General features: G+C 37.5%; 1 pseudogene; it reads left to right on the top strand.

The window, feature by feature from the left end:
• Positions 1–19,486: 19,486 nt before the first annotated feature.
• Positions 19,487–22,706, top strand: LOC137236941 (uncharacterized; annotated as a pseudogene).
• The last annotated feature ends 3,125 nt before the right edge of the window (positions 22,707–25,831 follow it).

Genomic DNA, 25,831 nt, shown 5'->3' with positions numbered 1-25,831 from the left:
CTAACTGATTCAACTCACAGTTTTTCTTCTAAAAACGTTTATTGTCTTAACTTAAATTATTCCGATTTTATACAAATAAATATAACTGGCTCTAACAAATTTTGTACATGTTTAGTCGATACACAAGCCGACATTTCGTTAATTATAATTTCTTCTCTCAATAAAAATTTGTCAATTAATAACAATGATACAATTAATATTACTGGAGTAACTACAGATACAGTTTCTACATTAGGTACTTTTACAACTAACTTACACTTTTAAAATTTTTATATCAAACATACGGTTGACAATGATTTCAACATTCCATCAGATGAAATACTTGGTAAGTATTTCTTAAAATCAAATAAATGCGATATCAGCTATGCAACAAATTGCATTTCCTTCTGGATAGGCAATGAAAAGATCGCACTTCCCATCCTTCACGGAACGGAAAGCGATACATTTGTTATACCACCTCGTTGCGAAGTTTATAGAATTTTCGCCTTGGAAAAAGACTCAGAACCACTTTTCGTGGATTCTCAAGAGATTTCTGACGGTATTTTCACAGCGAAATGTATAGTTGATACTAGTAATCCGATCATTAAAATAATAAACACCACAACTAGCGTAAAATACGTAAAAAACTGCAACATTCAAAGAGAAAAACTTTCTAATTATCACGTTTATAAAATCAATAACCCAGCAACACAAGATAGTCGTATTAAAGAACTTAAAAGCATCTTAGAAAAACAAATACCTAATTAGGCTGAAAATAAGCTTATGAACTTATGTTTACAATATTCCGATATTTTTGCGATAGACAATGATAAAATGACAATAAACAATTTTTATGAACAAAAACTAAGACTAAACAATACGACGCCAGTATACATTAAAAATTAACGCCTGCCGTACTCTCATCGCGAAGAAATAAATAAACAGGTTAATAAATTATTGGAAAACGATCTGATCGAAAATAGTTGTTCGAATTATAACACTCCCTTGATTTTGGTACCGAAAAAAGACCTAAATGGCCAAAAATCGTATAGAATGTGCGTTGACTTTAGGGCTGTAAATAAAAATTGCCGATAAATTTCCTTTGGCACGTGTAGACGATATTTTGGATAACTTTGGCCGTGCGAAATTCTTTTCTACTTTAGATCTTTTTTCGGGTTTTCACCAAATTCCACTTCACAAAGATTCAAGAGACATAGCATCTTTTAGTACTGACCGCGGAGCTTTTCGATGGAAGGTGTTACCATTTGGTTTAAACGTGGCTACAAACTCATTTTCAAGAATGATGTCAAATGCATTTTCTGGTATTTCACCCAACCAAGCCTTTATGTATGTAGACGATACAATAGTAATTGGATGTAGCGACGCACATCATCTCACTAATCTAAAAAAAAAAGTCGAGACCTGTAGGAAGTTCAACTTGCGACCTAACGCAAAAAAATGTAATTTCCTTCGACCTGAAGTAACTTTCTTAGGGCATAAATGCTCAGCAAATGGGTTGCTACCAGACGATTCAAAAATTGAAGGAATTAAAAGGTATCCTAAGCCACGCGATAAAGATGCTGTCCGAAGATTCGTGGCATTTGCAAATTATTATAGGAGATTTATTCCAAATTTCGCTTCATTAGCAGCTCCATTGAATCGTTTAAGTAGAAAAAAGGTTGAATTTAATTGGGATACGGCATGTGAGTTAGCTTTCGATAAACTAAGAAAAAGTATGATTTCTTCAAAACTATTACAATATCCAGATTTTACCAAAGAATTTTTAATTACGGTAGATGCTTCAAAGTTGGGTTGTGGTGCGATACTGAGTCAAAATCATAATGGTAACGACTTGCCAATTTGTTTTGCTTCAAAAGCCTTTAGCAAATCGGAAAAAATAACGCAATAATAGAATTAGAACTTTTGGCAATATATTTTGCAATAAAGCAATTTCGTGCATATATCTATGGCACTCACTTCAAGGTTAAATCAGATCACCGTCAACTAGTTTACCTATTTAATATGAAAGATCCGTCGTCGAAACTTTCCAGAATCCGTTTGGAATTGTCCGAATATAATTTTACCATAGAATATATTAAAGGAAAATCTAACGTAGGTGCAGACGCATTATCGCGAATTTCAATTCAAGAACTTAAAAATTCCAAAAATAAAATTTTAGTAGTACAGACGAGGTCTATGACGAAACGTCGCGAACAACTACAACAATCAGCTGAGGACATAAACGAAAAAAATATTAAATTTAATTAAAATTAAAATTTAATTCATATAATTTTTCCAAGAAAATCCATAGGATAAAAAGCCAAATTTGTCATGACAACGATAATGATAAAATCAATATAAAAATATATGCGCATTTAAAACTAAAAAACCCGAGTTACTTAATATTGTGTGTACTAACAAAATAATGCAATTAGATGAATTAGTTTTGAACCTTGATAAAGAAGCTAGTAAACACAATATTAGGCAAGCAGAATGGCAAAAGGATGATCAGTTATTTAAATATTTTTCTATTTCGAATTTTAAAAGTACAGGGAATTCAATTTTAAAAAATTTACAAATACTATTAATAGAGCCTGTCGAAACAGTTACGGACAACGACAAAAAATTAAACTAATGGAAATTTACCACAATGACCACATATCAGGTGGTCACTGCGCAAATAAAAAGCTTTACGCAAAAATACGTACAAAATACTATTGGAAGAACATGAGTCGCGATATCATAAAATTCGTTAAAAATTTCGAAACATTTTTATTAAATAAGGCAAAGCCAAAAATATAAGAAAACTTGGTGCTTACACCAACAATTAAATAAACATAAAATTAAAAATAAGGATCTATATGGTAAGAGGGCGCGTCCGTTAACTATTAATATAAACGATAAAGTAGTAGTACAAAAAGAACCTAGAAATAAATACGAAAATATTTACCAAGGACCATATATAGTCGCAAAAATTGATGGAGTTAATGTCACGGTTTTAGATGAAATAAATAAAAAGGAAAAAATATATATAATACATTAATTTAATACAGTAGAAATTAGAAAACAATTTACACATAAGTAATTTAATTCATATTATAATATTAACAAAATTTCATATGTAAAAAGAAAAAAAATTGTTCTGATTGAACGAATGAAAAAAAGGGGAGGAACACCCTAATACCATACATTCATTCAATCAAAACAATTTAAGTCATAGGAGCAAGAAGAATATGACAAATCTGATCAACTTGTCAGATTCTTCTTTTTTCTAAGGAAGGGTGGTATAACCGCACTGCGATACCCAGCCTTTACGCAAAAAACACACCACTGAGTGCAACTGGCATCGCTTTCAGCTGTTGCTGAACAGCAGTGCCAATGCACTCAGCAGTGCCAATTGCATTCAGCAATTGAAAAAATTGCAACTCAGCGTGGGTTGAAAACGAGCCCGATCGTATTCGTTTTGGACATTTGAAGTGACCGGTCGTGGATGGAAAAGTTGTAGAACAGAAAATCTAAACGTAGAGGAAAATTTAAAATTCAGTTTGTGAAATTGAAAGCCTTAAACTAAATTTGTTAAACTAAGAACGTTAAACATTTATTACAACCAAAATTGTAACGGGAAATTAGAACAGAAAACGTTTATTAAATTAATAAGAAAACAAGGACAAATAAAATTTACTTTAAATAAAATTAACTAAATCTAAGCACAAAAATAAAAAAGAGTTTTTATCATTAGAACGAGTGCGTGTGGTCACAGAACCCGACTTTTTAAAGATCCGTAAATGGATCACTTTCATGATACATTATTACTAAAAGCTATAATTATTACATATATATGTGGAAAACTTATAAGTTATTCACTTTATTTTACAGAATTCGAAGCACAGCCAACACTTTAAGAAATAAAACAATTTCCCCTTCTACACCTCCATCTTCCATATCACCTGCTTGTTTGGAGTCACCTGTCTTCGATTTTACATCAGACATGGAATATTTGCAACCGACACCGGCTCAAATATCCACCCCGATACCGACAACTTCTAGAAAAAGACAACTGCTTGATAGCGATGGGAATGGAGAGTTTCGTGAGGTATGCCACCCTGCAAAAATTGATGGATTACGTGTTCCATTTTTTTCATGTTAAAGTACCCTAACAATACTCCTTTGCAATGCGTTTGCGGACCACCATCAGCCGATCATTGCTCGTGTTTAATGTGATCACTACACGATGACTATCGAACAGAGTTTCCAAAAGTAAAATATTGCATACAAATAACTGATAATAAAATTTTACTATGGCAACTCTGATAAAATGCAACCGCGCAACTGGTTTTATGTATACATACTATAGTATAGAGAAATATTCAAAGAGGAATTCCGTCGGAAAGAATTATCGGAGTGAATTTAATTTAAAAGATAAACAATTTTATTGGTGAAAATAAAATAAATTAAATAATTATCACCAAATATATAAAGGTAAAATATGGAATACAGCGCCCGTCACAAAAGACGTATTTAGAAAATGGAGAGGGAAAAGTTTGCGCGTATATTCAAAAATGGAGAAAATGCGACGCTCCAAATTGAAACTCCAAATTATGCCGCAGGATCAGAGGTTGTGGAATTGGTCAACTCTCCTAGCATAGTATCAGAAGGCAATCATTTTATCATTTAGCATTTTCGTGAATAAAGAAACTAATATGATTTTTTGTTATGGAATCGAATTTTTTATGGGGGCAGCAAGGAAGGCAGTCGGCATGACATCGTGGTGCACTGTGGCTAGTCATGTCGGCTGGACTGGGTTCTTGCCAACCTTGCTGTCCTGCGCCATACACAGAAAAAAGGTCATATCATGCCTTTAAAAAAAACTGACAAAATCGCAGAGCTGGCTCAAAAACGCTTATATTTCAAATTAAACCAACCGGCAGAACCGGATGCCACGGACAGACAGTTAAACATTCAAAATTTAAAATTCAAAAAAATCTATCCCAAAAAAATTACCGAGCCGGACATGACCGGTTGCTAACGTTGAAAATCAAATTAAAAAAAAAAAACTGGAAAATGGGGAAAAACAAAAAGGCTGAAAATGAAAATAAAAATAAAAAGGCCGAATATACATAGGGGGCACCGCGGGTGTTGTTGCGACGCCCGGTGCTTATTCCCACCTTCAAAAACCATGACCACCGACGCACCTAATTTTCTGTGTCCCTTACCTGTATACATACGTGCCTTCTAAATAAATAGAGAATTCAGCCTTCCCACTATTACAAACTTTAATTTATAATTCTTTATAGAAATCATTTCAGAAAAAAAACTTATTTGAAAAGCAACAGTATATATATTTACCAATTACCTGGTAACCCTCAGAAGATTAAAGCTAAGTAATGGTCAGTCTACTGAAATCAAAATCAAAAGAGAAAAAAACTTGGTTCATCATGGATAGTTAACTGGGTTCTATCTCTTCTTCACATATTGGTTAGTGACGATAAAGGTTTGATCTATGAAAATTGTTTTAATCTGTTTTGATATTGATTTTGTAGGACAATATTCCTCACAAACAATGTAGCTAAACTTTTGCTATAAACTTACTTACGATACCTTAAGAAAACACTAAGGCATAGAAAATTTCTCAAATTTTGTGTGTTACAACAGGTAGTATTTAGTGAAGTGTTTTGGTTATTTTCTAACCTTACCTGTCGGCAACCCTATCCACAATTCTATCACCAAAACAGAGTGGCAACAAAACAACTTGCAACATCCACGACGAACATTTAAAAACGAACCCAGCAAAAATCTAGTGACTTAAAATGGCGACCAACAACAAAATATCCCACATTGTTCCACAATTGTTAGTATGACAGAATGAGATGGCCTAATTGAAATGTCCGATCCATATATGCTTGCCTTTTCTTACATGCTATGTACCCTCAAATATGTCACAAAAATTTTCTGCGAATCCGCCATTTGTTGTTTTCAGCTTGAAACCACAAGCGCAGCAACAGCAGAGTAATAAAAATTGATTTAAAAATAATTTCGGATATAATAAACACTAAATTTAAATTAAGTGTTGTGTGCGCTACGGTATTAATAAAAAAAAAAAATAAATGTAAGGCGCGATAACCTCCGAAGAGATCTAAGGCCGAGCTTCTCTTCCAATTTGCGTCGTGCTCCTCTTGATTTTCCCTACAAATTGGCCGGACGGGACCTACATGTTTTATGCCGACTCCGAACGGCATCTGCAAAGCAGATGAGTTTTCACTGAGAGCTTTTCATGGCAGAAATACACCCGGAGTGCTTGCCAAACACTGCCGAGGGGCGACCCCGCTTAGAAAAATTTTCTTCTAATTGAAAAATCTTATTTCTAAAATTTTGATGTTGCTTTGTCCGGGAGTTGAACCCAGGGCATACGGTGTGATAGGCGGAGCACGCTACCATCACACCACGGTGGCCGCCGCTACGGTATTAGCATTTTATATTAATAATACGTTTATATTTTCCACAAAGGAACCAAAATCAAGTAAATTTTAATGCGATAAGGGAAAAGCCATTTTCTGGGAAATCTAACATCATTTTGCCATATCGCTACACATCCATTCATTCATTTTCATTACTGGTGCTACAAAAACTGCATCGTTCAATCTGTTATATTGTAGGATTTGCTTTAATATAATTTGAATTAATAAAAAACTATTATTTACAGGATATCGAAAATGTGTCCCCAATATCACCAGAGGTAATTTCGCGTCAGGCAACAATCAATATTGGCTGGTTTGGACACGGTAAGTCCACTGTTGTGAAAGCTATATCCGGAGTTCAAACGAAAAGCCATTTTTTATGCAATGCCACGACAGAAGCAGCAACAAGCTATCTGCCAATGCCACACACAACCTGGTCCACCTGATTGCCCTCCACAACCTCAACATCCAGGCTATCCTCTAAAACAACCAAGTGCACCAGGTGGTTACATGGGTCAAATGATGCCACCAGCACAACCTGGACAGGCGCCAATGCCCAGTCAGCCACCCATGCCGGGTCAACCCCCAATACCCGGACGTCATGGTCATAATGTATGCTAATACAACTAATATATTTAAAATATTACTGATGATTATTTTTGTATTATTTTCTTTAGCAACCGCCTGCACCTGGTATTGGTATATATCAACAGCTGCAACAGAAGCCCAACGCCGTTTAGATCCCGATCAGATGCCTAATCCGATAAGCGTTATCGTTGAAAATCAAAATAGCGCTGGTGGTGCTTTTATTACTAATGAACAGGGTTTATTACCACCATTGGTGACCACAAAATATGTGGTACAAGATCAGGGTAACTCCTCGCCACGTTACGTTAGGTATTGATATTCAAAATTAATTTTTTGTTTGGAAGTTACATTGATCGTTCTCGTTTGCACGCCTTTTTTATTGCATACCTGCAACAGCTGATTTATTAAAAACAAGAGCTTTGTCCTTAACACTTACCATCTCACCAATGGCATGCACGGTTGAGGGTGAATATGAGCCACCCATTGTAAATTTTGGTGAAATGGGTCCAAATAGATGTAATCGTTTGCAAGGCTAAAATGAAATTTGTAGATGCTGTTCGTCGTTTCCAATGTCTAATGTGTAAAGCAACAACAGATGGTAAAAAAAATCTTTCACTTTTACTTGTGTTCATTGATAAATATTTTTTCTCAACAGTGCCAACTGAATATTTCCAACATTTGGGCCGACAGCGTGTCGATAAATATGAACGTCCTGAACTTGTATTGGGTACATGAGGTTTTGTGTAAAAAATATTTGGGTACCGATAGCTCTCAAGGTAGAGCCTCAACTCATATCCAACATCAATGCCTCGCTTCAATTGTGGACGCTGTACGCAAGACATTGGGTTCACACAGTATGGACAAACATATTGTTGATTGCAGTGGTAGGGCCACAATTTCAAATGATGGGGCAACCATTATGAAACTATTGGATATTGTGCATCCAGCCGTAAAACTCTAGTCGACATCGCCAAATCTCAAAATGCTGAGGTAAGTTTTTTATTATATTAGAATGTGTAAAAATGTTTTTATCAGGTCGGCGATGGCACCACTTCAATAGTACTTTAAGCATGTGAAATCTTAAAACAAGTTAAGCCATATGTTGAGGAAGGCGTGCATGCACGTATCATCATTAAAGCTATACGCAAAGCATTACAATTATGCATGACCAAAATATGACATGGCTGAAGATGTCGAAGCGCCAATCAAAGGAACAACAACGTGCTTTATTGGAATAATGCGCTGCCACAGCAATGTCCCCCAAACTTATTCATCAACAAAAATATTTCTTTTCTAAAATGGTTGTGGACGATGTACTTTTCTTTGGTGGAGCCAACGTCATACAAAAATATAAAATCGCAATTTTAAATATAGAATTGGAATTCAAGGCTGAGCGTGACAATGCTGAAGTACGTATTGATAATGTTCAAGACTATCAGAAAATTGTTGATGCTGAATGGCGTATTCTGTACAATAAACTAGCCAAGTACGACGCCAATGTTGTGTTATCAAAACTACCAATTGCTGATGTTGGTACACAGTATTTTGCACATCGTGAAATGTTCTGTTAGTGTACCAGAAGAAGATTTGAAATGTATAATGAAAGCTTGTGGTGGTGCTGTTATAACTGCAGCTAATGATATTAATTCAAGTTTTTGAGGTCAATGTGATTACTTCGAAGAAGGTCAAGTTGGTGGTGAACATTTCAACATTTTTCAAGGTTTGATAGTGGGTTTGACATTAATTTTATTTTTATAGTTTATAATTATTTAAAGGTTGCGTTAAGTCTGGAACATATACATTGATTTTACGTGGCAGTGCCGAACAATTTTTGGAAGAAACTGAGCTTGGTTACATGACGGTACAATGATAGTGCAGCGTACAATTAAACATGATTCTATTGTTGCTGGTAAGTCAAAATACAACTTGAAAAAAATTTCTAATCTTAAATTGTTAAGTAATATTATGAAAAGATTGTGTCCAACTACGGAAGAAAAAAATATAAAATTTGTGTCAGTGAAAAGATAATTATTGCTTTTGGTTGTTAGTTTTTAGGCATCGTCTTCGAGTGCCTTCAGATGTTGTTGTTGTAGCAGTGCTTCGCCCCGTTCAATAGGTCTGACCAATCACAAATTGTCATCAATGTCCTCCAACGGGAGTCCGATGAAACTTGTTGTTTCAACAGGGGGGGACCATAAAGAGAGGGGTGTTAGAGGAGTTGGTTCCACATTACAATTGAAGAGATGGTTGGTGTCATGTGGGGACACATTGCAAGCAGGGACATTTTGTATGTCGGGGTTGATTCTGGATAGGTAAGAGTTTAACCTGTTACAGTATCCAGATCGAAGTTGGACTAGAGTGACTCGCGTTTCCCTAGGGAGCGTGCGTTCCTGTTCTGCAATTCTAGGGTATTGTTCTTTGAGTACTGAATTCCTGACATAGAGGTCCGACGCCTGTTTATGGAGTTCACCAAGGACCTGCTTGTGTTTTCTTGCTTTATACGGCTAAGTTCTCAGGTGCCGTATTTCCTCATAGTGCTTACGGAGGTGACTCCTTAAGACCCTGGGCGGTGTTGGCTCATCAATCAGATGTCTGTTGGAATGCCCAAGTTCTTGGGTATAGGAGACAACCCGTGGCGGTTCTGAGGGTAGTATTTTGGCAGGCCTGTAGCTTCTTCCAGTGGGTAATCTTTAGGCTTTGGCGACCATATGGTGTAGGAAACAATAGTGACTCTTTCTGGTGGTAAAGAGAGCTATTGATATGTAGAAGGTAAACAGAAGTATAGATATGACACCGGTTTGAATGTGAGTTTTTTTGAAGTTATTGCAAAAAAAGCGTTGAGAATTTTCAATATCTTACGAGGCACCTTCTTACATGTTTCTGAGAATGAAGATTGAGTCCTATTCAAACTCAATTTTCACCAGGACAAGGCCGCTGGGACTTTGCTATACTTTAACATACAATAATTTACCCCTTTTTGGCACAACTATCATTTTTGATTTTATTAAATTTTAAAAATGTTTCTTGCTCTACAGTTCAGCATATCTTTTGCCAACACAGGTTGGTGGTGTGTTTGCGCAGGACTGTGCCTTCGCTACTTTATAATTGTTTAGGGGAGCTGGCAATACAAATTTACCTTTTTTTTTCCTGGCGGGATGTAGCTGTGGTGGTGATGGTGAGGATTGTGGCGGTGGTGATGCGATGGTGGTATGTCCCTGCTGCTAACGCCGGGAATATAAGTTTCACTCTGGTTTATTGGAGGTTCTCTTTGTGCACTGAGATTATGTAGAAAGGGGCGCTGGTAACCGAACGCGTCTCAACTGGCGAAACTATGCTTTCGACATGAATAAAAAGAGCACTTTATAAAATTTAAAATTGTTTCGTTTTAATAAAAAAAGGGTTTGTACAATTCTTTGTGTCACACACGGGATGGATAAATTTCGAGTGAATAATAAAATATGAAAAGAAATGTCAAAACAATAATATAAATGTATGTATGTACGTACATAGTCACATCTGTCAACCCATTGTTGGGGTTGCCAGAGAGGTGAAATACGCTCGCGCGTTAGCGTAAAATACAAACATTTCAAATTCTTAAATTTAATAAATATGTACGTAATATATGATATTACGTATTTGTACGTGCAAATAATTCAGAATGCGTACTTATACGTAAAAGGTACATATATCAATAAATTCAATATAAAATTCAGGTAAATTCAGGTTTAGGTTTCCTTAAGCCTAATTTCTATTAAATAGAAGGGTTGGCTGTTGGCGACTACGACAGTCGCTCAAACATCGTCCCCGCCCTAGGCGCGTTCAGCGGCTAGAGCCTCCTGTAGCTCCTTAAGGGTCCGCAATGCATCTCGAACGAGGATTTGGGACACTCTTCCTCTAGCATTGGCGGTTTGCAGCCTTTGTGCGGTGCATCGAATGGTGCGTCGTGCGATGCTGGGTGCTGCTGAGGGAATGTTGTTTCCCGGGCGAAAACGGGGTTGCCCGGTGGCGGCAGGGGGTGCCGATACGGCGGATCTGCCAGGCCGGGGTGCCTGGATGGCGCGCTGGGCGCTTGGGGTAGCGTCCCGCCGATGGAGTAGGGAGTGATGTCGCGCTCCACAGATCCGGCATCTGTCGTACGAGCTGCACTCGCTGGTGATGTGAGATAATGCCAAGCAATTCAGGCAAAACTTATGGGCTCGTGCAAGCATCCATCTCTGGGGTGGTTTCATTTTTTTGAATATGACGCAGTTCCGAAGAGCGTGCTGACGGGTGCATATGCGGCACCGTCGGTAATCCGTTATTAGTGTCGAGCTGCGTGATTCATTGGCGCGGTTGGGAGCAACGATCTCCGACCGCACTGGTCTTCGTGACGACGACTGATTTGCACGATCCATAGCGATCTGTAATTACAGTTGTAAAAGTATTTTAGTGGAGAGAAATACTGATACAGGGGATTTCAGCTGGCATTATGTTGCAAAATACGACATATTAGTGACGGTGATGTGGTAAGAGTGGCCAGAGGTAGTTTGAGAGTAGCTACGAATTCTCCGGGGTTGCCCGAGAGGGTGGGCTTTCAGTCTGAGGGAGGAAACAGAGCTTGACAAGTGGTCGTGTGAGGGTGCCGGTTTGAGTACGAACGTCAACAACACGTATATGGCCGTCAGGACCTGGATGTATTTTTTCAATACGTCCAAGGCGCCATTCAGTCGGGGAAGTGAGTCGTCGTGAATGCAGACACACTCACCGACCTTGGGTTCGGGTTGTGGATTTTTCCACTTCTGCCTTTTTTGGAAATCCTTTAGGTAGTCTTCCTTCCACCTTTTGCTGAACTGATGATGTAAACTTTTTACCCTGTCCCATCGGTTTATAAGAGATAAATCCGCGTGATCCACTTCAGGGATAGCGAGGAGGGGGCTACCTCGGAGAAAGTGGCCGGGGGTCAGCGCGGTAAACTCTGTGGGATCTTGGGATAAAGGTGAGATAGGACGAGAGTTTAATACGGCTTCAATTCTTACCAAGAGGGTGGTAAATTCTTCAAATGTGAACTTGTGGGCTCCTGCAGTCCTCTTGAAGTGCAGTTTGAAACTCTTCACTGCAGACTCCCACAAGCCGCCCATGTGGGGAGCTCCGGGCGGAATGAATTTCCAATTAATGCCCTGGGGAGAGTATTTTGCGATTACTTCTTGAGAGGCAGTTTTCATGAAGTCAACGAACTCTTTTTCCGTCGCTCTTTTAGCTCCAATAAACGTTTTGCCGTTGTCACTCATCATTGTGGCAGGATATCCACGACGTCCGACGAAGCGAGCGAATGCTGCGAGAAAGGCATTTGTTGTTAGGTCCGAGCACAGCTCAAGGTGGACAGCTTTTGTCACGAAACAGACAAAAACGGCCACGTAGCCTTTCAGTAAGGTGTGAGACCTTAGCAAGGAGGCTTTTACTTGGAAAGGCCCCGCAAAGTCGACACCGGTAGTGGTGAAAGGCGGAGCATATGTGCATCGTTCCGGGGGTAAAGCCGCCATGATTTGCGATCGCATTTGCTGCTTGTGGAGGGTACAAGTTTTGCACTGATGTATGCATCTCTTTATGAGGGGTTTAAGTCGTGGAATATAGAGATCCTGTCTGAGGCATTGCTGCATGAGACGTATTTCGGCATGGAGAAGAAGTTCATGGAGGTACTGTATATAGAGGACAGCGAATCTTGATTTTTCTGGGATAATAACGGGATGTTTTTCATTGTAAGTCAACGTCGAATGAACTAGTCTACCATGAACCCTGAGGAGCCCGTTTTCATCGAGGTATGGGTTGACGGTTAGTAGAGAGCTTCTTTGATCAATGGGTTTTGCATTTTCCAAGCATGCTCTTTCGCGAGGAAAATATCGGGTTTGTGTTAACGTCACAAGTTTATTTTTCGTTTTGCGGAGATCTTCATGAGACAGAGAGGGAGTGTAAGCGGGTTTAATGCCTCGAATTCGGTCCTTGAGATTATTAATGAACCTGAAGGCATATGCCATGACCCTGAGGGCGCGAGTAAATGAGGAAAATCGATCCAATACATCGGGGTCATCTTCAGCTGAGTATAGTGCTTCGACTCGGCGCATTTCAGGCGGGTTGATGCTGCGGGTAGATGGGTTTGGCCAAGCTTCGGGGGGCTGGGTCAGCCACGCAGGGCCATTCCACCACAGCGAAGAATTTGCCAGGTCCATGGGTTTGCATCCTCGTGTGCCCATATCTGCTGGATTGTCGCGACTGCCTACATGCTTCCAGGAGGCGCTTCCGACGAGATCCATAATTTCAGCTGTTCGATTGGATACGAAAGTTTTCCAAGCGTGGGGAGGCTTTTCGAGCCATGCTAACACAATTTCCGAGTCAGACCACATGTAAAGATTTTTAAAAGAGAGCTCGAGATGGGATTGTACGACGGCGATTAGTCGGGCAAGGAGTAGAGCTGCACATAGTTCTAGTCTTGGAAGACTGGTAGTGCGAAGAGGGGCAACCTTGCCTTTAGCGACCAGAAGGTGGGACGACGTGGTGGCGCCGTGGGTTGTTCGCAGATATATAGTGGCGCAATATGCCTTTTCTGACGCATCGCAGAAACCATGCAGTTCAACCTGCTGGTTCGGCATGTAGTCAACCCATCGAGTTATCTTTTTCTCTGAGATGTTGGGTAAATTGCGAACTGCGTCCATTTAATGAAGCGGATGGGCTTCACTGGTTCGTCCCAGCCAGTTCCGTCTATCCATAGCTCTTGGAGTAAAATCTTGGCCTGAATCATAATCGGCGTAAGCCACCCTGCGGGGTCAAAAAGTTTTGCGACCGAGGAGAGAATTTGTCGTTTTGTATTAGCGGACGAGAGGGGTATTGAGTCCACTGTATACGAAAACGTGTTGGTCAGAGCGTTCCACTGTATGCCGAGAGTTTTGGTGTTGCTTGCTTTCTCGAATTCCAAAAGATTGGTATCTAGCAAGTCCTCTTCTTTGATGTTTTTTATTATACTGGGGTGATTGGCTGTTATTTTCCGTAATGGAAATCCTGCTGACGCTGACACTTGGATGACTTGGGAGAGAGATGTTTCAGCAAAGAGAATTTCATGGCTGCCAGAGAGAATGTCATCTACATATGTTTCTTTCGTCAAAACAGGGACGGCTTTGGGGAAAGTTTCCTCTACATCTTTGGCCAGTTGGTGAAGAGTACGTATGGCGAGGTAGGGGGCACAGTTCACACCAAATGTGACTGTTTTCAGACGATAGTCTTTTATGGGGTCGCTCGGAGATGAGCGAAAGACGATCCTCTGATAGTCTCTGTCGTCTTCATGCATTATGATTTGACGATACATTTTTTCTACGTCTCCGTTAAAAACAAATTGGTAGGTACGCCACTTGAGAATCAGAAGCATCAGATCGGGCTGGAGGGTAGGGCCGGTATAAAGAACGTCGTTGAGCGCATGTCCAGATACCGACTTCTTTGAGGCGTTAAACACGACCCGCACCTTTGATGTATTTTTCTCGGGTTTGACAACTGCGTGATGAGGAAGATAAAATGAGAGGCATTTTCCTCCGTCAAATTTTTCATAGGAGCCGGTTTCCTCCATATGATCAAGGGTGAGGTATTCTTCTAGAACACTATCATATTGAGTCTTTAAATCCCCTTTCTTCTGCAGACTTCTCTCCATTCCAAGAAACTGGCTTAGAGCTGAAGACCGAGAGTGGGATAATGAGATTGACTCTGGGAAGCTGGGTTTAAACGGCAGCCTTACGATATAACGACCGTTATCATCGCGTGAGGTTGTGGCTGCATAGAAATTTTCGCAAAACTCGTCTTCTGGGATTATTTGGGGTTTGGTGGGAACTTCCTCCAATTCCCAGAATTTACGCAATAGAGAGTTAAGATCTTCGTTCGACACTTCTGACACTTGCATGCAGAAAGCGTTTACCATCACAGGTGCTCTACCGCTCAGAATCCATCCAAAAATGGTTTTCTGCGCTAGAAGATGGGGGGAAAGTTTCTCAACGCCATTTTGGATGATTTGCGGTATTACATCACTGCCTAGGACGAGATCTATTTGCGAGGGGGAGTGACAGTTCGAGTCTGCGAGGTTGAGGTGTGCCCATTTTGCTTGAAGCTCGCTAGTGAGCTTAAGCGAGGGGAGCATTTTTGTTAGCCGGGGTAATACTATTGTCTCTGCACTTATTCTGGTTTCAAAATCGGGTGATACCAAAGTCAGAGAGCACAATTTGTTTGAGGTCTGAACTACCTTGCCGCCCATCCCTGATATTTCAAATCTAGAGGGTTTGAATGGGAGCTTGAGTCTATCTTGGGCTCTGGTAGAGATAAAGGTTCGTTCAGATCCCTGATCCACAAGAGCTCGGCTTTTCTGCGAGCATGAAGGGCTTTCATCCAGAGCATTGGCTTGATCGGGAGTATTACCGGGTGAGACTGTGGAATTCGTGGTGGTGGCTTGTGAGGCTGTCCTTTGCAGTCGTGAGGGTTGTCTTTTCGGCACTTGAGATGAGTCTTCGTGAAGAACTGAGTTGTGCCGATCTTGACATTGATTGCAAGTTTGAGTACTGGAACAGTCTTTCAATATGTGTGACTGAGAGAGGCAATTGAAACACATATTGTTTTCTCTCACAAACCTTCTGCGATCAGAGGTCGACAGCTTCTTAAATTTGAAGCAACCTATAAGGGGGTGAGATGAGGTTTTACACATAGCGCACTTGTACATTGTTCGCTGCTCTGTCATATGAGACTGGGTGTGGGAGGTCGATTTATTTGGAAACGCATGTGACTGTTGGGGTTTAAATGGAGGCCTAGTTTGAGGAGGAGTGAATTTACTTTTACTTGGGCGCCATTGATCAACTCTTTCTACCACTTCGTATCGCGTTGTGAGGAACTGGTCCATTTGGGACCAGTTGGGAAGTTCTCTTCTTGAGGTTAGACATTGCTCCCACAACGTGACTGTATTTTCTGGGAGTTTAGAGGTCACGAGATAAATAAGTATGGGGTCCCAGTTATCTGTGGAGACTTGTTGCGTGGCGAGAATTTGAAGGCAATTATTTACCGACGATTGCAACCTTTGAATGTCTTCACTGTTTTCGGTAGTGATAGTTTTTAAGTTCATTAGGGCCCGTATTTGATTATCTACGAGAACTCGTCTGTTCTCGTATCGGGCCTTTAGGGCTTCCCACGCTAAGGCAAAGTTGTCGTCAGTCAAGGGGAATTGATTGACTATTTGAGCTGCCTTTCCTTGGGTTTTGTATCTGAGGTGATACAATTTTTGCGCTTGGGAGAGTTTGGGATGGTTAATATAAACGGCTGTGAACATGTCACGAAATGAGGGCCATTTTTCATAACCACCATAAAATATTTCGGTATCGCAGGGAGGGATTTTCAGCGAAATACCGGAGTTGTCAGATGGAGCTGGTGTGACGGTAGGGGGAGCGGGGGCATTTGCTTGTTTAAGCAAGTGAAGCTGGTCTTCTATCTGGGCTTTTGTGTCTTCGTATGCTATGAGACAGGACCTGTATATGCTATTAGCAGATGTTGGAAAATCTTCGGGCAGGTCCTGATCTGGGGTTTCGACAATCTTATCGAAGACTGTTTGGACTCTATTCCAAAATTTGTCGCGTTTTTTATTTTGAGTGAGGACTCCGTGTTGTCTTGGAGCGACGTCGACCTAAACCGAGCACAATATTCCAAAAAATTGTCCGTTTCGGATGTAAATTTTTTGGGGGCAGACGAGATTTTAAATTTTTTAACTCCTTGAGTTTTGGAGCCACCTTTTTTGGTTTCATCGTCACTCATTTTTGAGCTTTGTTTTATGTCGCTTAGAGTTGAGAATTAACAAAAAATTTAACTTCAGAGAGAAAACTTTTTTTTTTTTTGAAGAGAGAGTATTTGCTTTTAACTATGTGAGGGAGTTACGTTTAAATATTCACGTTAAATAGCAAGAGAGAATACTTTTCAAAACCAAAAAAAGTTTTTAAGTTAAATTTATTTGAGGGTGAGACTGAGAAAATTTTACCACTGTGCTGCGTTTGCACTATATTTAATATATGTATATGAGGGTGGTTTAAATATACGTGGGAAAAATACAAATATATATATATGTAAATATGAGTAATTCTTTTTTAAGATTTTCACTATCGATATTTTTGTGGACTGTATAAATGGGGATACAGAGTGAAATACTAAATTACTCGGGAAAATTTTTTAGCTTTACACAAGAGAGATATATTTTTCAAACGCTAGTGTACGCACTGAACCACTCTTGTACCACTGTATGAGATTTTGTTTCACCGCTTATGTCGCTTTCTTGTATACGCAAATGAGGAAACCGAGAAAATTTGCTTGCGTTTTTTTTTTTTTTTTTATTAATTCAATGGGGAGAAATCAGAAGTTAGCAGAGGTTGTGCAATATATTTAATTAACGACAAGAGATATTTTAATTTAAATGAGGAAATTTTAAATTATTAAGAGATTTGTCGCATTAAAATATAAGGGGTGCTTTTAGCAAGTCTGCCCACTGTAGCTAACTACTGAGTTTTTCTTATTTTGCTTTGCACATACACCGTACTGAGTTTTGCAATATGGGGTTATTGCTATATGTATATATATATATATATATATATACGAAATGGTATGTGCAATTTTAGTGGGAACTTGAGAAAATTTGGCGGGAAATGAGGATTATTGGCGGGAAATTCTAATCCTCGAAAATGAAAATTGCCTTGATTTTTCTCTTTTATGTATATTTTTTCCGTGATTGGGTTGTATTATATCTCATTTAATACTCACGGTTTACAAAAAGGGCGAAGGTACTTGCGTTTTTATTGCGCTGGTTTCCTTAGTGGCGTCGAAGGACCACTGTTTAGGGGAGCTGGCAATACAAATTTACCTTTTTTTTCCTGGCGGGATGTAGCTGTGGTGGTGATGGTGAGGATTGTGGCGGTGGTGATGCGATGGTGGTATGTCCCTGCTGCTAACGCCGGGAATATAAGTTTCACTCTGGTTTATTGGAGGTTCTCTTTGTGCACTGAGATTATGTAGAAAGGGGCGCTGGTAACCGAACGCGTCTCAACTGGCGAAACTATGCTTTCGACATGAATAAAAAGAGCACTTTATAAAATTTAAAATTGTTTCGTTTTAATAAAAAAAGGGTTTGTACAATTCTTTGTGTCACACACGGGATGGATAAATTTCGAGTGAATAATAAAATATGAAAAGAAATGTCAAAACAATAATATAAATGTATGTATGTACGTACATAGTCACATCTGTCAACCCATTGTTGGGGTTGCCAGAGAGGTGAAATACGCTCGCGCGTTAGCGTAAAATACAAACATTTCAAATTCTTAAATTTAATAAATATGTACGTAATATATGATATTACGTATTTGTACGTGCAAATAATTCAGAATGCGTACTTATACGTAAAAGGTACATATATCAATAAATTCAATATAAAATTCAGGTAAATTCAGGTTTAGGTTTCCTTAAGCTTAATTTCTATTAAATAGAAGGGTTGGCTGTTGGCGACTACGACAGTCGCTCAAACAATAATGAATATCTATTCCCATCACACCTTTGAGTATTCTTGATCTGAAAATTAATATGCAACGAATTTGTACAACAAACGAACAACACACACTGAAATAATCCTGGTTAAAAAGTATCTAAGAATCTAATAATTCTAAGCTTTTTCCTACGTTCGTATTCTAAGCTTTTCATGCTCTAATTAAAAAAAGATATTCAACAATCGCATAAAGTTTGCAAAGATTTTTAAAGCAATTAAATTGCAACGAATTTGTCAATAATTTTTAACCAAACTTTGTAAACTAGATGTATAACAAGAAAATATTTTGAATTTAATATTTGTGATGAATTTAACTGAAAGTTCCAATACCATCAACTAAATGGTCCTTATAAACATTGTAATCACCTTATAGATACAATAGTTAGAAATCAATCTACTAAACATGCTAACAACTTATCGATACTTCTTAGTGCCAACACGTCGGAAAACGCTATCACATTCATAAAAGCATTCCGCGATTTACAACCAGGTTGACTGAATTTTTGTATGGGTGCGTGTCGGGTATTTGACGCTTGCCCCGCGACTATCAAATAAAAAGCCATTAATCAACATTTGCATTGAGAAACCGTAGCGTTCGGACGTGAATATGCCGTCATCGGATGATGACTTTTTTTTACTTGCAACTATAGCAGTTTTATTAAATAATAAAAAAATTAATAAAAATTTTATTTAATAATAATAAAAGCCTTACATTCCATAAAGCTGCTAAACATTGATAATTTTCAATAAATTTTAATATGAATTGCTGTTCTTCCGCGCACTTGTTCATTTTGAATGTCGACACAAACTAAATACAACACTGCGTTTTGTCAATCACACCCCGCGACTATCAAATAAGCTAGCGTCAAATGAGAAAATCAAAAATTTTTGATTTTCATCAACGTGTAGCCGACAACAAATACGTGTGTCACGAAGCCACCCGACTGCACTAACACACACAAAATTCAGTCAATCTGGTTGTAAATCGCGGAAGGCTCTAATACCTGCTATTCTCCCTTTTGCACACTGTCTACACATAGGCAAAGGAAATTTTGGAGAAATATTTTTGGCTTCGGATAATATCAGCATTCCGGTAACCAACGAAAATGCAAAATTCGTGGTAAAAATCGAACCACATTCAAATGGTCCTCTGTTTGTAGAATCCATTGTTTAATGAACACTGCCAACGACGAAGGTAAGAATTTTTCTTTAATTCATAGAAAAAATAAATAAGAACTCTTGTTTTATTTAGCAAACCATTTAAAAGTGGAAAATTTTAACTTGGGTAAACAACCAAATGTTACAGCATCACTAACCCAACTTCCACCTACGGGTATACCCAGCTACATCGCATCAGGTTCTCATTATTTTGGTGATGCTCGTTACCTTTTTCTTGTGTTACAGCGTTTTGATCGCGATCTACATTCTTTAATTAAAGATTGTCGTGTCCATTAAAAGTATGTGCTAACACTAGGCATACACATTGTTAACATTTTGGAAAAATTACACGATAAAGCTACTGTCACAATGATGTGAAAGCCCAAAATCTTATGATTTCCAAGTGCAAGTATTATAAAAAACAAACTGTTACTGCTCCTGTTACCACGGGCAATACGAAATCTTCGCGTTCGGCTAACATAAAGTCCTCAAAATACGATGAGCACTATGAAGAAAAACAACAGACTACAGATAGCGGCAATAGTTCAGAGCAGGAGGCCAATGATGACGATGATGATTCTGATTTTGTTAAACGTAACACGTATGCGGACGACGATGATGAGGACTTTTATGATGGATCAATAACAAATAGCAACAATAGCAACAGTGTTGACATTTACGAAACATCAGTAAATCGTAATCGGAAGCGTCGCCCACGCAACAAGGTGGAATATAGTGGATCAAATCCGGTATATAAATAAAAGAAAATGTTTGCTATATTTATATTAATATAATTTAAAATGTATTGCAGGTACGCGCATGACGCCAAAAGAGAAATTCTATTTATGAGGAAATGTTGAAGTCACATTATTTACGTCCAGCAAAACGTATTAGTTATTCAGAGTTCTTCAATGAGGATGGTATTTCAGTTAAGGAAGACACAGGTGATTCAAAGGCAGTTTAATTCATGAATAGACATAACGGCAACGCAGCATGGAGTAATATGAAGAATAGGTCAGTGGGCACGCCATTCCATGAGCGCACACTGACCAATCGGGTGTCGCCTAAAAACCTAAGATCCAAATCTGACAAAAAATGTATGAAGAAATAAAAGTGTTCATGGGCTGAAGTTTTGTCACAGCATCCTGACCAAATTGCACGCGAACGTGCAGAAAAAGAATTTGACCATGAAGAGGAACTGAGTGAAGTTCAACAACCAGTGGTTCGTAGATATGAGGGTAATCCAACATACGCTATACTTGAAATACAACAGCGCCTAAAAATGAGCGGGTGACTTGGCGAGCACACAACATGAGAATGATGACAAACAGTCCGGTGAAGATGGGGTGGACGAAAATGAAGACGAAGACGAAGAAGAAGTAAAATGCGATATTTTTACGTATTAATAGTTTGATGTAATTTAAGAAAAAACGACCTTTTTACAGGAGGACATGGAAGTTGATGACACAGATGAAATGCAAGACAATGAAGAAGAATCTGATGACGACGGCGATGATGAAGACGACGCAGAGACGGATGCAACCGAAGCCACTGAGCCGCACATAAATGGTGGACTTAAAATTGTATTCTAATTAATTACTCTAAGCTTTTTATTCTCTTTATTAAAAATATTCAACAATGGCGTAAAGTTTGCAACAATTTTTAAAGCAATTTAATTGCAACGAATTTGTCAATAATTTTTATCCAAAGTTTATAAATTAGATGTATAACAAGAAAATATTTTGAATATAAATAATTGCTGATGAATTTAACTTACAGTACCAATACCATCAACTAAATGGTCCTTATAAATATTGTAATCACATAATTCAAAACAAAAAATTACTATGAGTACCTACGTTTATTATTGCAAAATCTCGAAAAAGAAAATTGCATGAAGTACCCTCGATGTAAAATTATTCCACTGAATGTGTATATCGCATTTTAAATTAAAAAATGTGAAAAAGAAAAATTTAATCGGTATTTAAGTGTAAATCGATCCATGAAAGCATCGTAAAATAACTTATGTTTTTTTGGTAGTTAACGTTATCGTTTAGCCTGGTTTTGTTAAGAATTTTGTTATTTTTGTGGTATAAATCAACATTCAACACAAAGCTCCTCTGATTATGAGTTGCAATACTTTTTGGTTTAGGTTGCGATATGTAAAATTACATATTTTTGTACACAGTTCTAAAATGTTAAGGAAAAAAATGTATATTTGCCTATTAATGAAATAATTAAAAAGATATTGTTATATTAATGATATAGAGAAGCACCAACACGAATGCAAGTGGTTTCAAACCTCTGGTAGGCAATTCACCACTTTAACTGTCAAAAAAAATGTTAAATTGTTCATTTTCCAGGTTCGATTCGAGCTCAAGGCCAGAACAATAATTTTTTTCTAATGATAATTATTGTTATTTTTTAATTTTTCTAAATTTGAGAAATTGTATTTTGTTTTTGGAATAGTAAGTAGAAAATTTTTCAGACAACCTGCCATAGCTGTGCAGATAGATCCATTTTGAAGGGTGCTAAGCCTTCATCATCAGTACGCTTTAGGCATGCTGCGCTAACCATTTAGCTATACAGCTGTGGTTTGTTTGACTGGCAAATTTGCTACTTCTATTCCTTTTTACCAACTATATTTATTCAGTGTTGCGCCAACTGGTGCAAATCACTGATAATGCTGGATTTTTTGTTTATTGTCAATTACTTTGTCTGACATTCCAAGTGCTCATGGTTTATTAACAATTTTTTTTTTTTTTGTTTTTTTTTTTATCGGCCTATTGATAAATGATTCAGGTTCGATTCGAGCTCAAGGCCAGAACAATAATTTTTTTCTAATGATAATTATTGTTATTTTTTAATTTTTCTAAATTTGAGAAATTGTATTTTGTTTTTGGAATAGTAAGTAGAAAATTTTTCAGACAACCTGCCATAGCTGCGAAGATAGATCCATTTCGAAGGGTGCTAAGCCTTCATCATCAGTACGCTTTAGGCATGCTGCGCTAACCATTTAGCTATACAGCTGTGGTTTGTTTGACTGGCAAATTTGCTACTTCTATTCCTTTTTACCAACTATATTTATTCAGTGTTGCGCCAACTGGTGCAAATCACTGATAATGCTGGATTTTTTGTTTATTGTCAATTACTTTGTCTGACATTCCAAGTGCTCATGGTTTATTAACAATTTTTTTTGTTTTTTTTTATCGGCCTATTGATAAATGATTCAGGTTCGATTCGAGCTCAAGGCCAGAACAATAATTTTTTTCTAATGATAATTATTGTTATTTTTTAATTTTTCTAAATTTGAGAAATTGTATCTTGTTTTTGGAATAGTAAGTAGAAAATTTTTCAGACAACCTGCCATAGCTGCGCAGATAGATCCATTTCGAAGGGTGCTAAGCCTTCATCATCAGTACGCTTTAGGCATGCTGCGCTAACCATTTAGCTATACAGCTGTGGTTTGTTTGACTGGCAAATTTGCTACTTCTATTCCTTTTTACCAACTATATTTATTCAGTGTTGCGCCAACTGGTGCTAAATGGTTAGCGCAGCATGCCTAAAGCGTACTGATGATGAAGGCTTAGCACCCTTCGAAATGGATCTATCTGCGCAGCTATGGCAGGTTGTCTGAAAAATTTTCTACTTACTATTCCAAAAACAAAATACAATTTCTCAAATTTAGAAAAATTAAAAAATAACAATAATTATCATTAGAAAAAAATTATTGTTCTGGCCTTGAGCTCGAATCGAACCTGAATCATTTATCAATAGGCCGATAAAAAAAAAAACAAAAAAATTGTTAATAAACCATGAGCACTTGGAATGTCAGACAAAGTAATTGACAATAAACAAAAAATCCAGCATTATCAGTGATTTGCACCAGTTGGCGCAACACTGAATAAATATAGTTGGTAAAAAGGAATAGAAGTAGCAAATTTGCCAGTCAAACAAACCACAGCTGTATAGCTAAATGGTTAGCGCAGCATGCCTAAAGCGTACTGATGATGAAGGCTTAGCACCCTTCGAAATGGATCTATCTGCGCAGCTATGGCAGGTTGTCTGAAAAATTTTCTACTTACTATTCCAAAAACAAAATACAATTTCTCAAATTTAGAAAAATTAAAAAATAACAATAATTATCATTAGAAAAAAATTATTGTTCTGGCCTTGAGCTCGAATCGAACCTGAATCATTTATCAATAGGCCGAAAAAAAAAAAAAACAAAAAAAAATTGTTAATAAACCATGAGCACTTGGAATGTCAGACAAAGTAATTGACAATAAACAAAAAATCCAGCATTATCAGTGATTTGCACCAGTTGGCGCAACACTGAATAAATATAGTTGGTAAAAAGGAATAGAAGTAGCAAATTTGCCAGTCAAACAAACCACAGCTGTATAGCTAAATGGTTAGCGCAGCATGCCTAAAGCGTACTGATGATGAAGGCTTAGCACCCTTCGAAATGGATCTATCTGCGCAGCTATGGCAGGTTGTCTGAAAAATTTTCTACTTACTATTCCAAAAACAAAATACAATTTCTCAAATTTAGAAAAATTAAAAAATAACAATAATTATCATTAGAAAAAAATTATTGTTCTGGCCTTGAGCTCGAATCGAACCTGAATCATTTATCAATAGGCCGATAAAAAAAAAAACAAAAAAAAATTGTTAATAAACCATGAGCACTTGGAATGTCAGACAAAGTAATTGACAATAAACAAAAAATCCAGCATTATCAGTGATTTGCACCAGTTGGCGCAACACTGAATAAATATAGTTGGTAAAAAGGAATAGAAGTAGCAAATTTGCCAGTCAAACAAACCACAGCTGTATAGCTAAATGGTTAGCGCAGCATGCCTAAAGCGTACTGATGATGAAGGCTTAGCACCCTTCGAAATGGATCTATCTGCGCAGCTATGGCAGGTTGTCTGAAAAATTTTCTACTTACTATTCCAAAAACAAAATACAATTTCTCAAATTTAGAAAAATTAAAAAATAACAATAATTATCATTAGAAAAAATTATTGTTCTGGCCTTGAGCTCGAATCGAACCTGAATCATTTATCAATAGGCCGATAAAAAAAAAAAAAAAAAAACAAAAAAAATTGTTAATAAACCATGAGCACTTGGAATGTCAGACAAAGTAATTGACAATAAACAAAAAATCCAGCATTATCAGTGATTTGCACCAGTTGGCGCAACACTGAATAAATATAGTTGGTAAAAAGGAATAGAAGTAGCAAATTTGCCAGTCAAACAAACCACAGCTGTATAGCTAAATGGTTAGCGCAGCATGCCTAAAGCGTACTGATGATGAAGGCTTAGCACCCTTCGAAATGGATCTATCTGCGCAGCTATGGCAGGTTGTCTGAAAAATTTTCTACTTACTATTCCAAAAACAAAATACAATTTCTCAAATTTAGAAAAATTAAAAAATAACAATAATTATCATTAGAAAAAAATTATTGTTCTGGCCTTGAGCTCGAATCGAACCTGAATCATTTATCAATAGGCCGATAAAAAAAAAAACAAAAAAAATTGTTCATTTTATGTAAAAAAAATTTGAAGGTTGCAATTGCAGTTCTGAAAGCTCGGGAATTTCAATTGAAGTTCAAAAAATTACAATTGAAGTTCACAATTTTCAATAGAAATTTTCATTCAGAAAATTACCATTTAAGTTCAATTATTATTTTCTGAATTAAAAACAGAAATTGTGAATTGCCTACACGCGATTTGATGGCTTACTGCAACCAATAGTTCTATTAGTTCTTCTCTTTTGTCTTCTATATCATTAATTAACTTATTTAAGTTTCCCTTAACTTTGTATACATACAATCGCATACAATAAAATTTGTATTTATGGCTCACCAACAAGACTGAAAAACTATTCCTTCCTTCAGACTTATAGTTAATAATTTACAACTATTACAAATAATCTAATATAAAAATGTTGAATAAAAGAAATGTTAATGGATTTGAATTAAAGAAATGTTTTATTTATATAGCAGTATAATCCAATTAAAAAGCGGTCATAATACTAGTGAAAAAGAGGTCATACTAACGTAAAAAGACT

Source organism: Eurosta solidaginis, chromosome 1 (assembly GCF_040869045.1).
Source record: "Eurosta solidaginis isolate ZX-2024a chromosome 1, ASM4086904v1, whole genome shotgun sequence".
Classification (NCBI taxonomy): Eukaryota; Metazoa; Arthropoda; class Insecta; order Diptera; family Tephritidae; genus Eurosta; species Eurosta solidaginis.
The sequence above is the reverse complement of the archived record's forward strand: the minus strand, read 5'-3'. Positions and strand labels throughout refer to the sequence as shown.